The sequence below is a fragment of the Petaurus breviceps genome, unplaced genomic scaffold (genome assembly GCF_028583685.1).
Source record: "Petaurus breviceps papuanus isolate PSGF00001 unplaced genomic scaffold, PetGlider_PUasm1.0 90897, whole genome shotgun sequence".
NCBI lineage: Eukaryota > Metazoa > Chordata > Mammalia > Diprotodontia > Petauridae > Petaurus > Petaurus breviceps.
In genome coordinates, this window is record NW_027187374.1 from 5,104,649 (window position 1) to 5,119,778 (window position 15,130).

General features: G+C 39.4%; 1 pseudogene; it reads right to left on the bottom strand.

The window, feature by feature from the left end:
* Positions 1–9,350: 9,350 nt before the first annotated feature.
* On the bottom strand, positions 9,351–12,766 carry LOC138151295 (bifunctional phosphoribosylaminoimidazole carboxylase/phosphoribosylaminoimidazole succinocarboxamide synthetase pseudogene; annotated as a pseudogene).
* Between the last annotated feature and the right edge of the window lie 2,364 nt (positions 12,767–15,130).

The window sequence follows — 15,130 nt, forward strand, 5'->3', positions numbered from 1 at the left end:
GAGTTTGAATGTGAAGTAAGCTAAGAAGAAATAATGAAAATCATAAAAACAGGGGAAATGAAATCTTTTGATTACTTTCCAAGCAAGAGGAGATAAATTAACTCCCTCCCTCCAATACTTTTAAGATTTTATTTAAAGTTAATGGAACATAAATTACAATATAGACTTTACAGAAATAAAGATATATAATTTTGCTTATGGTTGGACCTTATCAATGTAATGAAAATGACAATACATAGTAAATTAATTTGCAGAGAGTAAACATCTCAGGGTTAAGATAACTGCAATGGGGAAGATATGACTGTGTGGAAGTTAATCATTGATGAATTAGTTTAGAAAGGTATTAATATAATTTTTGTTTCAGTCAGGAGTGGAGACTTCTCAGGGTGCTAGGTAGCTCAGGTGAAGGGAACAGTGTGGGAAGCTGATAAGAATAGTCCTAAAAAAAAAAGACCAATGGGGTGGCTAGGTGGCTCAGTGAATAGAGGACTAGGAGGACATGAGTTCAAATCCAGTCTGAGACACTTAACACAAAACTAGCTGGGTGACCTTGGGCAAGTTGCTTAACTCCAATTGCCCCACCTTCCCCCCTCAGAAAAAAAAACAAAAAAGAATAGTCCTGCCCTGTAGTAGGAAAGGTCCCTTGAAAGTAGGAAGAGACCAGTTCAGAAGTGCTCCATGCAATGGAATGGCATGAATGTTTATTTGTGTCTCTTCTGCAAGCACATAGGGTACTCTGCAAGTGGGAAAAAGTCAGCCTAAGAGACCAGTACTCAGTGTAATAGAACTGAGCTACATTTTGAACCTACTTCTCCCTTCATCACCCCAGAGCCTGAGGTAATGTAGGGAGTGTAGACCTCTAAGGTGCTGGGAAAAAATATCTGTAGTTTGCTCTTGATATATCTTTGAAGTAAATATCACTTTGAAAAAGTCAATTGCTGTTAAGACCTAAGTTCAAATCTAGCCTCGGTCACTAGATGTATGACTCTGGGCAAGTCACTTAGCCCCTGTGTGCTCCACTTATCTCAACTCTAAAATAGGGATACCTCCTAGGGTCAAAGGGAGGATCAAATGAGATAATATTTGTAAAATGTCTGGCACATGTTTGATGCTTGATAAGTGTTTGTTTCCTTCCCCCTTTTCCCCTAATAGAACAGGGGCACTAGATAGTAATAATGTGAACATAGCTGGTGAGGGCTAGAACTGATGGAAATGATTAAAAACACAAAGCACACTCAGAATAACACCAATTACTTAAAGACATGTGTGTCTTTAAAAAAATTTCTTTTATTTTAAAATAAAATTGATTGATATTTTCTGCTTCTAACATCACCATAGTAATTTTGTATGTCCCTCCCTTTTCCTCCTCCCAAAGAGCCATCCAGAATGTCAATATTTTAAAGTTTTTTATAATATTTTTTAGAAAGGAAAAATATTAGCATAACTGATCAATACACTGAAAATGTCTGAAAATATTTGATGTATGACACCTGTGGACCTCCCACCCCCATGAAGGGATAGGTTATGGGTTTCTTCTCATATCTTTTCATTCAAGGCCTGATCGATATTTGTCATGACATTTACATTTGATTTTTTTGGCACATCATTTTTCTGAGCTCTACTCACTCTGCACCAGTTCATATATATCTTTCCATACTTCTCTATATTCATCACAGACATTAAGTCTTACAGCACAGTAATATTCCCTTACATTCATGTACCACAATTTGTTTAGCCATTTCCCAATTGATGGATTTGATTTTTAATTCTTTACTATTGGAAAAAAAGTGCTTCTATTAATATTTTGGTATGTATAGGAACTTTTTTCTTATTAATGACTTCCTTGGAGTATAAGCCAAGTAATGGAATCTCTGGTTCAAAAAGTCACATTTTTTGTCACTTTATTTGTTTTATTATTTTAATTGCAAAATACTTTTTAAAATGATAATACCATTTCATAACTCTGTCAATGATGTATTAATCTGATATGTGCCTTTTTAAAAAATGAGAATTTTATTAGTATTTTTCTATAATTAGTTTAAAATCATTTTTTCTTTTTTTTTAGTATTTTATTTTTCCCCAATTACATGTAAAAACAGTTTTAAAGATTTGTTAAAAAAACTTTGAGTCCTAAAATCTTTCCCTTCTTTCCTTTCCACCCCTCTCATTGAGAGGCAAGCAGTCTGATATAGGCTATACATATGTAGCATTTCCATAAACATTTCCATATTAGTCATGCTGTGAAAGAAAACACAGACTGAAAAAAAACCAAGAAAAATAAAGAAAGTTTAAAAAAGAATGCTTCAATCTGGATTCAGACACCATCAGTTCTTTGGGGATGGATAGTACTTTTCATCATAAGTCCTTCCAAGTTGTCTTGTATCATTGTATTGCTGATAATAGCTAAGCCATTAAAAGCTGATCATCTTACAATATTGCTGTTACTTTGTACACAGTACATTTCACTTTCTACCGGCTCATGTAAGACTTTCCAGGTTTTTCTGAAGGATCATGCTCATCATTTCTTACAGCATTCCATCATAGTCACGTAGCACAATTTGTTTAGCAATTTCCCAATTGATGGGTTTCCCCTCAATTTCCAATTCTTTGCCCCCAGAGAAGAGCTGCTATAAATATTTTTGTACATACAAGTCCTTTTCCTATTTTTAAAAATGTCTTTTGGTATACAGATCTAGTATGGGTATTTCTATGTCAAAAGGTATGTATGTATGGTTTTATAGCCCTTTGGACAGAATGATTGAAACAATTCACAACTCCACAAACAGCACATCAATGTCTCATTTTTTCCCACATTTCCTCCAACATTTGTCATTTTCATTTTCTGTCCAATTAGTCAATCCTCCCCCATTCCCCTCTAACTTTCTAGAAGGGCAAGATGGATTTCTGTACACCAGTGCCTGTATATCTATTTCCCAGTTGCACATAAAAAACATTTTTTTTAACATTTGCTTTTAAAACTTTGATTTCCAGATTCTTTCCCTTCTTCCATCCTCAATCATCCCCACTGGGAAGACAAGCAATTCAATATAGGTTGTACATGTATAGTTATGCAAAATATTTCCACAGTAGTTATATTCTGAAAGACTAACTATATTTCCCTCCATCCTATCCCCCTACCCCCACTTACTCTATTTTCTACTTTGATCCTGTCCCTTTTCAAAAGTGTGTGCTTCTAACTTCTCTCTCGCCCAATCTGCCTTCCTTTCTATCATTCCCCTCTCTTATCCCCTTCCCCCCTACTTTTCTGTAGGGTAAGATACCCAATTGAGTGTGTGTGTTATTCCCTTCTTAAGCCAAATTCAATGAGAGTAAAATTGACCCATTACCTTTCACCTTCCTGTTCTTCCCCTCCATTGTAACAGTTTTCTCTTGCCACTTTTATATGAGATAATTTACCCTATTCTAACTTTCCCCTTCTCTTTCTCTCATTATATTCCTCTCTTACCTCTGAATTTTATTTTTTAGATATCATCCCTTCCTATTCAACTGATCCTGTGTCCTGTCTATGTATACATGTACACACATATAGACACACTCACATATGTATTTATACACAATATAGCCTCCTATACATACATATATGTATTCCCTTCAACTATCCTCATACTGAGAAAAGTCTCATGAGTTACAATTATCATTTTTCCATGTAGGAATGTAAATAGTTCAACTTTAATAAGTTCCTTATGATTTCTTTTTCCTGTTTACCTTCTCATTCTTCTCTTGCTTCTTATATTTGAAAGTCAAATTTTCTGATCAGCTCTGTTTTTTTCATCAAGAATACTTGAAAGTTAGGGGTGGCCAGGTGGCTCAGTGAGTAAGAGCACTGGCCCCAGTGTCGGGATGACCTGGGGATCAAATCTGGGCTCAGATATTTAGCACCACACCCAGAAATAAGTGGCCGCGTAACCTCGAGCAAGTTACTTAACCCCAATTGCTTTTTTTTTTTTAAAGAATACTTGAAAGTCCTCTATTTCATTGAATGACCATATTTTTCCCTGAAGCATTATACTCAGTTTTGCTGTGTAGGTGATTCTTGGTTTTCATCCTAGCTCCTTTGACCTATGGAATATCATATTCCAAGTCCTTCTTCAATCCCTTAGTGTAGTAGCTTCTAGATTTTGTATTATCCTGATTGTGTTTCCACAGTACTCAAATTGTTTCTTCCTAACAACTTGTAATATTTTTTCCTTGACCTGGAAAATCTGGAATTTGGCTATTATATTCCTAGGAATTTTCTTTTTAGGATCTTTTTCAAGAGGTGATTGTGAATTCTTTCAATTTCCATTTTGCCCCCTGGTTCTAGAATGTCAGGGCAATTTTACTTGAGAATTTCTTGAAGGATGACTTCTAGGTTCTTTTTTTTTTATCATGGCTTTCAGGTAGTCCAATAATTTTTAAATTTTCCCTTCTGTATCTATTTTCCAGGTCAGTCATTTTTTCAATGAGCTATTTCACCTTGACTTCTATTTTTTCATTTGTTTGGATCTGTTTTATAGTATCTTGATTTTTCATAAAATCACTAGCTTCCATTTGCTCCAATCTAATTCTGAAGGAATGATTCTCTTCAGTGAGCTTTTGAGATTCTTTTTCCACCTGGCAAATTTGGCTTTTTAAGGCATACTTCTCCTCATTGGGTTTTTTAGCCTCTTTTGTCATTTGAGGTACTCTATTTTTTTAATCAAATGCTTTATTAACTTCTAGTTTACATAATTCATTTTCACAAGATTTTGAGTTACAAATTTTCTCCCCATTTTTTCCCTACCCACCACCCCAAAATAGCGATCCCACAGGATATCCCCTTCTCCAATCTGCTCTCTCTCATGTCTTCTCCCATACCCCCTCCAACTTTCCACTAGGGCATGGTGGATTTCTATGCCCCAGTGCCTGCATATCTTATTTCCCAGTTACATGTAAAATCATATTAATAATAGTATATATATATATATGTATGTATTAAAGATAATTTTAAAATTATCTTTCCTGGATCTATTTTCCAGGTGAGTGGTTTTTCCAATGAGATATTTCACATTGCCTTCTGTTTTCATTTGTTTGGATCTGTTTAATAGTATCTTGATTTTTCATAAAATCACTAGCTTCCATTTGCTCCAATCTAATTCTGAAGGAATGATTCTCTTCAGTGAGCTTTTGAGATTCTTTTTCCACCTGGCAAATTCAGCTTTTCAAGGCATTCTTCTCCTCATTGCCTTTTTGAGCCTCTTTTGCCATTTGAGTTAGTCTATTTTTCAAGGTTTTATTTTCTTCAGTCAGGTTGTTGACTCTCATTTTATGATTTTCTAGCATCATTATCATTTCTCTTCACAATTTTCCTCTACTTCTCTTATTTGGTTTTCAAAATCCTTCTTAAAGTCCTCTCTCTATGGCCTGTAACCAGGTCATATTTTTCTTGGAAGCTTTCGGTGCAGGAGTTCTGACTTCACTGTCTTCCTCCTGTTCCATGCTTCAATCCTTTTTGTCCCCCAAATAGGAGTGTAAATTTAGGTTGCTCTGCTTGCTTTGCTTCCCTCGTATGCTCTTGTTGCCACTAAATTACTTGACTTTTGGGCTTTTTGCCACATTAGGACTCTGCTACCAGACAGGGGAGCTTTGTCCCAATAGCTGGGGTTTTCTTAGCTCCCGAAGGTATTAGTTGGGTGCCCTCTCTGAAGCCTCCATGCACTCTGGCAAGCTGGTTGCAGAGGTCCCAGGACCTCCACCCTAGACTGCAATCCAGATCCAAGCAGGTTAAAGGAAGAGCAATTACCCCTCAAACTGGTTGCTTGGTCCCCCTACAGTTTGCAGGCCAGGAGCTGAAGCAGCCATGTGGCTTTTGCTGCACAGCTGCAGGACCTCAGCCAGTTCTCCCTCTAGGTGGCAAAGTTGGGATCACACTCCTAAACTCCCAGGTCCCAAAGTCCACACTGCACTGACCTAGCACTTTGTTCTTAGCCTCTGTGGGTTGATAATTCTGGAAACCACCACAGCTGCTGGTGATCTAGCGTCCCTTCTGCTGGTGGCTGGCTGTGGCTGCCCTGAGGCTAAGACCTCGGGCTTGTACAGAGGTGAGGTCAGCTCCCTGAAAGCCACACTGTCCCCTTTCTGCTGGCCTGCCAGTCTCTCCTCAGTGGAAGGTTAGCTTCTCTTTGTCATTTTGTGGGTTCTGTAGTTCCAAAATTTGTTCAGAGTCACCTTTTACATGAATTGGAGTAGGTGGAAGCATGAGTCCCATGGAAGTTCTGTTTCTACTTCACCATCTTGACCTCACCCCCTCAGTCTATTTTTTAAGGTGTTATTTTCTTCATTAGTTTTTTGGGTCTCCTTTAGCAAGCTGTTAACTCACTTTTCATGATTTTCTTGCATGATTCTCATTTCTCTTCCCATTTTTTCCTCTATTTCTCTTAGCTGATTTTCAAAATCCTTCTTGAGCTCCTCTCTGACCTGTAAGCAGTTCATATTTTTCGTGGAAGCTTTTGATGCAGGAGTTTTTCCCTTCTTCTCATTCCATGTTTTGATCCTTTTTGTCCCCAAAAAAGCATTCTGTGGTCTGATTGTGTTTCCTCTGCTTGCACATCTTGCCAGACAATTACTTGACTTTTTACCTCTTTGCCATGGTAGAAATCTGCTTCCAGAGTGGAGAGAGCTATGTCCCAAATCATGGGGGTTTTGCAGTTGTCAGAAGTCTGACAGAGTCAGAAGTCTGAGGAGGGCACCCTCTCTACAGTCATCAGAAGTTCTGGCACACTCATCCCAGGTCCACCACCCAAGACTGCGACCCAGATCCAAGCAGGTCAAAGCTAGAGCAACTACCTTCTGAATGGTCACTTGGTCCCCATAAGATCTTCACTCCAGGAGCTCTGGAGGCAGCTATGTGGCAGCAGCTACAGACACCTTGCCTCTGCCACCTCTTGCCTTGGGGGCAGGGATTGGACTGAGCTGTTCTGCATTCTGTTCCAGTGGAGTTCCCTACTGACCTTTTATTTTCTCTTTGGTGTTTATGGGTTGAGAAGTCTAGAAACCCCCACAGCTGCTGGTATTTCACTCTCTTGAAGTCTGTTCTGGCTGGTCTGGGCTGCTGATCAGGGCCTCTCTGGGTCTGGGCCCAGGGGGCTGGTATGGGACTGTGCTTGGCTCCCAGACCAGTGTGATAGACCCTTCCTCTCAGCCTGCCAGGCTGCCTTCAGCAGGAGATTTGTTTCTGTCACTTTGTGGGTTCTGTAGCTCTAAAATTTGTTTAGAGTCATATTTTACAGGTATTGGAGGTGGTTGGAGCAGGAGCTCAGATAAGTTCCTGCTTTTACTCCACCATCTTGCTTGATAATTTCTTGAAAGATGCTAAGCTATTTTTTTCATATCTATCAGGTAGTCCAACAATTTTTAAATTATCTCTCCTGGATTTATTTTCCAGGTTAGTTTTTTTTTCAAGGAGATATTTTATATTGTCTTCTATTTTTTTTCTTTTATTTTTCTTTTTGGAGGGCAAATGGGGTTAAGTGACTTGCCCAAGGTCACATGACTAGTTTTTGTGTTAATTGTCTGATGCCAGATTTGAACTCAGGTCCTCCTGACTACAGGACCAGTGCTCAATTCACTGCACCAAGTAGCTGCCCTGTCTTCTACTTTTTTCATTCTTTTGTTTTTGTTTTATTGTTTCTTGTTTTCTCATAAAGTCATTAGCTTCTATTTGTTCAATTATAATTTATTTTTATTTTTTGGAGGGTAACTGGGGTTAAGTGACTTGCCCAAGGTCACACGTCTATTTTTTGTGTCAAGTGTCTGAGGCTGGATCCAAATCCAGGTCCTCCTGACTCCAGGGCCTGTGTTCTATTCATTGTGCCACCTAGCTGCCCCCTCAAGTATAATTTTTAAGGAATTATTTTCTTTACTGAACTTTTATACCTTCTTTTCCATTTGGCCAATTTTATTTTTTTTTTTGGAGAGGGGAATATAGGGCAATTGAGGTTAAGTGACTTTCCCAAGGTCACATGGCTAGTTTTTTTTGTGTTAAATGTCTGAGGTGGGATTTGAACTCAGGTCCTCCTGATTCCAGGGCTAGTGCTCTATTCACTGTGCCCCCCAATTCTACTTTTTAAGGAGTTTTTTTCTTTGGTTAATATTTGTGCTTTTTTTTCCATTTAGTCAGTTCTGCTTTTTAAGCATTCTTCTCATCATTGGCTTTTTGTACCACTTTTAACATTTGGCCTAGTCTTTTTTTTTAGGGTGTTATTTTCTTCAGTATTTTTTTTGTGTCTCCTTTACCAAGATATTGACACTTTTTTCATGATTTTCTTGCATCACTCTCATTTCTCATCCCAAATTTTTTTCTACCTCTATTTCTTGATTTTTAAAATCCTTTTTGAGCTATTCCATGATCTGAGACTAATTCATACTTTTCTTGAAGGCTTTGGATGTTTGAGTTTGGTTGTTTTCTTCTAAGCATGTGTTTTGATCTTCCTTGTCACCACAGCAACTTTCTTTGGTCATATTTCTTTTTTGTTTATTTTTTCAGTCTATTTCTTGAATTTTAAAACTTTGTTAAAGTGGCATTTTGCATCCAGGGTGGAGGATTCACTGTCATAAACTTCAAGGGTTTTGTGCAGTTCTTTTCAGAGATACTTCTAGGGACCTGTAAGTTTTCAGTTCTTCCAAGGTGGCATGCTCTAAGGAGAGGTTTGTTTACTCTTCTTGCCTGTGCTTTGGTGTGTGAATGGCCACAAGTAATCTTTTCTGTCTTATAACTGTGATGAGAGCTCCTGCTCCACTGTGGCCACAAGCTCTGGTGTGTTAGTGTTCCCCCTTGCCCTGGGACTGCCACCCATGACTGTGACCCAAATCTAATGTGGACAAAGCAAAAGACTCCTGCCCCCAGTGCCAGCAAAGAGACCCTTTTAGTCTCCCACTGTTCAGGTTTGACCCCCTTACCTTCTTTGGGCAGAGAGCTCTGGAAGCAGACACTGCTGCTATTGCTGATTCAATGGTTCCCAAGGCCTTCTCTTGGTTTGCTGGGGCCTGATCTGTGCTGTCATGGCCTGTGCTGCACTGTGTTCCACTCTAACCCCATGTGATGGACCTTTCCTGCCGATCTTCTAAGGTGTCTTTATCTGGACAACTATTTTGCCCCATACTTTTGTGGGTTTTGTTACCCCAGGAATTGTTTTATGGCATTATTTAAAGTATTTGGAAGGTTTTGGGGAGAGCTTATGTGAGTCACTGCCTTTTCTTGGCCATCTTGGCTCCACCCCTAGAATCATTTCTCTTGCCTTCTCTGTAATGTTTTTTGAAGCTAAATTAGAATTTTAAAAATTTTCCTCTTTTTAAAAAGCACTGCATTTTTCTTATAATCTGCCTTCTTTGATTTTCTTATCCACCTGCTTCAAGGAAAACCTATGTGTTTAATATGCTTCCTTGAAGTTTAACCCATAGCAAATGGTTATTTACCTCAAATATCTGAGCTGCAAATCGAACAGCTCAACTTCACCCTCTCGTGAAAGTATAGTTGAACAGACAAGACCACTAGAAATTCAACATGAGGACCATACATTCTGAGCTCCCCAATCAGGTATAAGGGGTGGAAAATTTACTACTGGATATGCAGTGTTACCCAACACCACCAAACCCAAACCATTGCATCTGCTAGCACTGCCACAAAAACAGTAGGAACACCATCTTTTACAGAGTCTGCTTTAATTTTTAGAATTTCATCTGGTCCTTAATGGGAAGATGCTACTCAAAGTTCACATGGAATTGCATAGTTTCCACAAATCTTAATTTTTTCATAATGACCAAGATCAGAAGTTGAGCTCATCGGTACTACAAGTCTGCATGGATTTGCCACTTTTTGAAGCAACTCTATTCTTTCTGCAAACCATTCAAAGTTTTCCTTCTCCACTTGTAGGCCTTCAGGAATCACTCACTTACTTAAGGTTCTGGTATGACTACTTGTCTTTCTTTGGGTTTTATCACCAGATGTTCAGAGCCTCCAGGAATCATTACTAATAACATCAGCAAGAATAATTTATTTTGTGTTATACCAATGCCAAATTCAATCTTCATGTATAGTTCTTAAGTAAACAGGATTTTCCCAGTATTTCAAAAATAGCTTGTGTGGAATGACTCATGATATCCACTTCAGTCCAACCTCTGTTAAATCCAACAAAACACCAATTTGTAGCAATAAGCTGTTCCTAGACCACTTTGGGTCATTGTTGGCTTTATCCTTGAAAAACAACTCCACTTTAGGTGGATAGAGCTTGTATTCTTTGCCACCAGGATTTCTTTTGAGGAAAGAACCAGTTTCAACTTTTCTATATACCCATTCAATTGAATATTGAATCACATTGAGGTGCAATAAAAGCTATCTCACCACATTTATATATATCCAGGTAGCAAAGTGGAAAGAACACTAGACTTGGAGGCAGGGATACCTGAGTTCAAATCTAGCCTAAGAAACTAGCTGTGTGAACCTGGGTAAATTACTTAACCCCTGCCCATTTCAGTTTCCTCATTTGTAAAATGAAGATAATAATAGCAGCTGCCTCCCAGGATTACTATGAAGATAAAATGAAATAGTATTTATAAAGCATTTTGAAAACCATAAAGTACTATGTAAATGCTGGCTGTTATTGTTATCATCATTGTCATTATTAAAATGCTAGAAAAGGCAAGAAATAAAAGAAGGGAATAAAGCATAAAGATAGGCAAAAGAAAGAAAACTATACTTACTTGCTGATGACATGATGGGTTATTTAGAAAATTCCAGGGAATTAGCAAAAATCTTGAGTCACAATAACTTCAGCAAAGTTGCTGGTTATGAAGTAAACCTAAAGAAATCAATATCATTATATTTTTTTTGGAGGGCAGTTGGGGTTAAGTGACTTGCCCAAGGTCACATGGTCATTCTGATATAATAGAGACAATAAGAGAAAAGGAAATCTCATAACTATAGAAAGCACAAAATATTCAAAAATAAAACTACTGAAGCATATTCTTCTGTAGATTCAATTACAAAAGTGCTCATTAAGAAGGAAAGAAGTTATTAATTTTTAATTAATTTTAATTGACTCTAGAGTCAATTCTTTAAATATACCATGATATCATCAGAAAACAAGTGATTTCATTTCTTCTTCATCCACTTCATTATCCACTCAATTTCTTTTTTTTGTCTTATTCCTCTGCCAAACAAAAGTGGTGACAATGGAAATCCACATTTCACCCTTGAATTTATTGGAAAAACTTCTAGTTCCTCTCAGTTACAAATAATTGTAGCTCTTTATATGCATAAATATATATATATGCATATGTGTGAACACAACATACAACACAATTCATGTATGTGTATACACACATGTATATATGTATATGTGCACAAGTACACATATATGGGTAGATGTATATGGGTATATATGTATCATTTTAAGGAAAAGCCCATTTACTTCTATTTTCTTAATATTTTGTTTTTATACAGAAATAGGTGTTACATTTTGTCAAAAAGTTTTTCTGCATATATTCATACAATCATATGAATTTTGGTGATTTCTCATTAATGTGGTTAATTAAATTTACAATTTTCATCATAGAAAAACAATACTGCATTCCTAGTATAAATCTAACCTGGTCATGGTGTACAATTTCTGTGTTATTTGTTTTAGTCTTTTTGCTAATATTTTGTTTTTCAATCTATATTCAACCACGTGGAGGAAGGGTTGGAAAGGAAAGAGACTAGCAGAGACAGTTATCTTCCATATTCATCCAAGAATGGGTTCAAGAGAGAATTAAGCAGAAGAGGATTCATGGACTTATCTCTATAGTCTTCCAAAAGAGTGCCAGCAGTAGATCCTTCTTTTTCTTTCTGACTAATTTAAGAATAACATAATTTTTAAAAAATGAAGCTTTCTCTGAGATCCCATTTAAGTCTTGATAACTCCAGAATTAGGATTTTTTTTTCATTTTTCAAATGCTTCATTAACCTCTGATTTACATCATTCATTTCCGCCATATTTTGAGTTACAAATTTTCTCCCCATTTTTCACCTACCTACTTCTCCAAAATAGCAGTCCCACAGGATATCCCCTCCTCCAATCTGCTCTCTCCTATATTTTCTCCCATACCCCTTTCGACTTTTCCAGTGGATCTCTATGCCCCAGTGCCTGTATATCTTATTTCCCAATTACATGTAAAATAGTATTAATAATAGTATATATATATATAATTATTAATACTATTTTACTCCAGTTATTACTCCAGGAGAAAATACTAAAAAACTGGAGAAAAATACCTAAAAAAAGGAGCTTCAAAAATTCACCAAGGAAAATAATTCACTAAAAATTAGAATCAGTCAAAATGAAGCTAAGGACTTTGTGATGCATCAAGAGTCAGTCAAGCAAAACATGAAGATTGAAAAATTAGAAGAAAGTGCAAAATATCTCACTGGAAAAGAACTGACCTGGAGAACAGATCCAGGAGAGATAACCTAAGAATCTACGGGGCAAAAATTCCTCTACAATCTTAGCCCTAGGGGACTGAAGTGTCCCTGCTTCCTTTTTTCCAGACCCCCAGGAACCCAGGGTAAAGGCAAAGATTGGGGGTCATACTGTCAACATCCTTGTAGCCATGGGTGCAGCCTATACTATCCTCACTAACCCTCTAGACCCCCTTTCCCAGGAACCACACTGGTCCAAGGGGCCACAGGACAGATAACTTCCTGCTCGTGGACTTCAGCATACTCTGTGGATCTGTAGCAAGGCACCGTCATCCACTTTTACCTTGTCATGCCTAACTGTCCCTACCCTCTCTGTCCCCAGCCCCTATACCCTACTCAGTCTTCTTCCCACTGATCATACTACATACACTGTCCTAGATCTGAAGGCTTCTCCTTTCCCTTAGCTGTTTGCCTTTAAATGGGTTGATCCTGTGGTTGGTTATCTAGTCAGCGAACATGGACCAGCTTGCCACAAGGTTTGAAAACTTCCCCTACTCTCTTCGAAGAGGCTTTCCACAAAGATGTCCAGTCATTCTGGGCTCCTAACCCTGACTGCTCCCTTGTTCAGTGTGTTGATGACCTCCTCTTGGCCCTCCCCTCTGAATGCCTCTGCCTCCAAGCCACCCCATCCCTGCTCTCCCTGCTCCAATCTTCAGCATCTCAGGTCTCCAGTCAGAAGGCTCAGCTTTGCCAGACCTGTGCCACTTATCTTGGATATCTCCTTAACCAAGGCAGAAGGTCCCTCTCCCCAGTTAGCGTCCAAGCTGTTCTTGGCCTCCCCTTTCCCACCTCAAAGAAGCAAGTTCGTGAGGTTTTAGGGACGGTCAGATATGGCAGGATATGGATCCTGAGCCTCCCGGAAATTGCCAAGCCCCTATGCTCCACTACTGCCTGCTCTGGCCCCCTGCTTTGGGCTCTGGTCGAGCAAAAAGTTTTTGAAACTTTGAAATTTGCCTTGGTTTCTGCCCCTGTTCTAGCCCTCCTGGATGTCACCAAACCCTTTCACTTTTTCATTGCTGAGTCTCAAGGTGTCAGTAAAGGTGTCCTTACTGAAACCTTGGGCCCCTGATGACGTCCTGTTGCTTACCCCTTTAAACACCTCGACCCAGTTGCATCTGGCTGAAACCCCGCCTCCGAGCAGCTGCAGCAACAGCAATCTTAGTGCATGAGGCTGATAAGCTTTCTTTGGGCCAAGCCCTCTCCATCATGGCCCCCACTTGGTTGAGGTCCACCTTAGGAGCGCCCCTGACCACTGGCTTTCTACCTCCCACCTCACGCATTATCAAGCTCTGCTCTTGGACCACCCCTGTCTTTCAATCTCAAAAGTAGCCACCCTGAATCCCACCACTTTACTCCTCCCATCCTTCATCTGATGGGCTGCCCCTTCATGACTGCTTACAGCTCCTGGATGAAGTCCAGACACCATGCCCTGATCTCTCTGACTCCCTGCTTCCTGCCCCAGACTGGACCCTCTTTACTGATGGTGAAGTGCCCACCAGAAATTATACACCAAAGCCCCCTCCCAGTTGCAACCTGCTAGAAGGGGACCCTTACCAGGGTCCCTGGAAACCACCTAATAGGCCATAATAGTGAGGGAATGTTTCACCTGTGTTGCTAGAAACATACCCCAGATACAAGTCTGTTCTTGTTAGCCCAGATGCAAGTCTGTTCTTGTTAGGTACCCGAGACTTTATTAGAAATGGCACCCCCCCCCCCCCCTTGGAACCACATTTTGTTGTTAGCAACATATTACACTATAAAAACGCATCTTTCAGGAGACTCGATGTTGTCTTCCTTATTAGGGAGGCAGTCACTGCGGCTAATAAACACCCCTATCAATTGTAATTGGCACTGCTGTCTTGTTATTTCTTGGACGTCCACTTCATTGGCAGCAGCTTCGTTGATGCTGGTATCCTCAGGGCCGGAGCTGCAGTCGTTGAGAACCCCTCCCTCACTGTTCTCTGGTCATCTGCTCTGTCCCCCAGTTCTTCAGCCCAAAAGGCTGAACTTCTTGCCCTTACTCAGGCCCTCCACCTCTCTAAAAGACTGGCCATTAACACTGTCACTGACAGTCGTTATGCTTTTGCCACAAATGCTGCTCTCTATCAGGTTAATTCCTTGGCTGAAATGGTCCTCCAGAACCATAAATGTTTGGATCTCCTGTTCCTAAAACGAGGAGGCCTTTGTGGTACACAAGGCGAGGCCAACAATTCTGGCCTAGTACAGGAAAGTCTCTCTTTAGTTCACAAGAACTTGGATGCCAGATCAAGGGAAAGGGAACATACTTAAAACTGGTACCAGAGCCTGTTTCAAATTTCCCCATGGTTAACCACTGATATCTCTGCCCTAGTTGGACCATTTGTTGTTGCTTCTTGGCCTGGCCATCACTATAGGCCCTTGCTTGTTTTCTCAACTCTTAAAACTTATTCAATCTCATATTAAGTCAGTCAAGCTCCTCCTTGTGAGGGAAGCTAGGTATCATCCTCTCAACGAGTCACTTCCCAACCAATTTGACAACATCTCCCTTACCCCACCATGAGGTGTCAGTTACGAGTCAAGGGTTTGACTTTCGACAATAAGAAGTGGGGATTGCTATAACCTCCATTTTGGGAGCATTCTCCATCCCTCCCAACCTTG